This window comes from Lathyrus oleraceus, chromosome 6 (assembly GCF_024323335.1).
Source record: "Lathyrus oleraceus cultivar Zhongwan6 chromosome 6, CAAS_Psat_ZW6_1.0, whole genome shotgun sequence".
In the NCBI taxonomy this organism is placed as follows: Eukaryota; Viridiplantae; Streptophyta; class Magnoliopsida; order Fabales; family Fabaceae; genus Lathyrus; species Lathyrus oleraceus.
Window position 1 is genome coordinate 287,944,366 of NC_066584.1, and position 2,842 is coordinate 287,947,207.

The following is a 2,842-nucleotide window of genomic DNA, read 5'->3' on the forward strand; positions in this document are numbered from 1 at the left end:
ATGTATAAACTTTATATGTTTTTATGTTGAAAATCAATGTGACTAACTATCATGTGTATTGATGATTCAAATTTACTGGCAAAAGAAAGAAAGAATATATGATGAATGAATACTTACCAACACCTGCGCAATAATGAGGGGCACATGAAGGGGCTTAAGGACGAAGTAGAAAAGCCGAGAAACCAAAATATCATAAGCAATTTGGAGACACAAAAGAGGAACATGTTTTATCATAATATCATCAGCCATCCAGATATTGTTTGAAGGACTAAATGATACATTATAACATGCATAATTTGCCATCTCCATCTTTTCTTTTACTGTTATTTCTTCTCTTGATTAGTTTCTTATGTTAATGTATTTTTTTTCTTCTCATTTAAATACTATGTTTTCTTTACGTGAATAACATGCAAGTTATGATGAACAATGATGTATTAGAGCTGGCAATGCAGTTTACATTGTTTGTTGCTACTATTTTACAGATGCTCTATTTTTCATGATCTATGCTGACATTATGGTTGCTTTTTGATGATAGTTTTTTTGTGTAATAAACATTACGTATATCCGCTTCCGCCATACACTAAATTTAGACATTGAACCTCTATTAGTTACTTAAAACAAATTCAAATGGATGAAAACTAACTGATGACGATATCAGAATGTTCGTTACCGCTTTCCGAATGTCTTCTTTTATTTCTGAAAATATTAAATTTGTTTTAAAATTGTTTAAAAAAACTAATGTGACATTAAGTCAGATAAATAAAAGTATAAAAAAAACTAATGAGACATTAAGTCAGATAAATAGAATTATAAAAGAGAAATGTATAAATACCAAATTAAATTCTGAACTTAAAAAAAAATTATTTTACATTATCTAAGATAAATCATTATTCGGTCTATTTAATTATCAACCGTTCATAAAGAATAATAAGAATAGATCGCTTTATTTATAAAAATATAATTTATTGAGAAATTTTAATATAACATACCCAAAAAATAAGCATATTAATATTTTAACTATAGAAATATGCAACTTTTATCTCAAGCACCTTAAAGTTGAGCACATAACTGATTAAATTAATATGTAACTATTTTAAACACATATAAGGCTTAGTCACAAAACCTTCAGTCAGCTTCTATAGTCACATATATATAAAGCCCTTGGTCGAACTGAGTCTGAATCTTACACTTTCTAGATGCTGCAAATGTTCATAAAATCCAGAGGTATATAACAAATTCAGAATTTCAATAAGAAAGTCAAGAAATAATACTTAGAATATATGCCACAAGATTTGGTACTATAACACACAGTAAAGGTTTCAGAATGCAATAAGGGTGTCTTTTGTTTTGTAAACATCACATTGTGTAATAACAATACACTCTGATGATCTAGTAAAGTAAAAAACACAGTATTCTCTGATGATACAACTCATGTTTGATGACGGCCAGGGTCGACCCAATTATATCGGAGGCCCCGTTTTAATTACAAAAATGGGCCCATTTTTTAAAAATAATTATAATAATTAAAAAAAAAATATTAAAAATACATTTATATATAAATTAAAAAAATTTAATTATATTTATTTTGATTTTGATCAATCTTGATTTTTCTATGTATTGAGTTTTTATCGTAATATTTTTTTCGATTATTGAGTTTTTTTTAATAACATTTTATTCATTTTTATTGATATTTATTAAAAAAAATTGAAATTTTCAAAAATTTGGGCCCTCTAATATTTATGGCCCTGTGCTGCAGCACATGCACATGGGCGACCCTGATGTCGGCTTACAACAAACTATCCATTGTTATACTTATTAGTGAATGAATGAAGAAGACATCACATCACCATGAAATAATGATAATAAAAATATTCATTTATTATTATCACAATTGCATTTAATTTTTAATACGTTACTGTCATAAGAAAAGTCATAAACACACTGTTTATATAAATAACAATCTGTTAATTTTTTTAATACCTCACCATAACAACTATCAGATTCACTATATATTCATATTACCATACAATCAGCAATTGAAAATTTAATCTTAGATCTTAACATTCATAAAAATGATTTTGTTAGATGAGAAGGTATTAACTCTTTATCCCAAATATTGTATTTGTTCTTAACAAAATATACTTTTATATTCTAAATATTAAATATTATTATTTTTTCTTTAAAAAATAATTGATTTCAATATTTTATTGCTATATATTTTTTCCTTCAGAGATGCAATGATAAACAAATATTTTATACCACTAATTGATACAAGAAGAAAACTTATATACCATGAAAAGTATAGAAATAGTTCGGGAAAATGAAACATACAAAAGAGTCAAAGACTTAAAAACATCATGGTTTTTACAAATGACTACTGTTAACAAGTATTCAATACTCAAAATCCACAATTTCACACCATTATTTTGAATTTGTTGTCATAGAAATAATTTCAAAAAGAGTTGGAGACAACAATGTTCTCTCTGGTAGTGTTATACACAAGTTACCCTACAATAATATAAATTATATTATACAACTACGTTATGTTTCTTTTTAGACATAAATGGAGTGCTTCATGCCCTTGGACATGAAGAAATGTTTACTTACAAGAAAAACCTACAAAATTCCCAGACTTAAATGAGGCTACAAGAGTAAGATTTCAACTACACATATTTTCCTATTCATATATTCATATATAAATTAAGTATACTAAATTAAAATTAATCTTACATTCTAAACATAATTGTTAAGGTCACATTGTGTAAAACTTTGAAAATTTGATGACAAGTCAACCAGAAAGAAGCGCCATTGTTGCAATCACCTCTACAACAGTGAATATGTT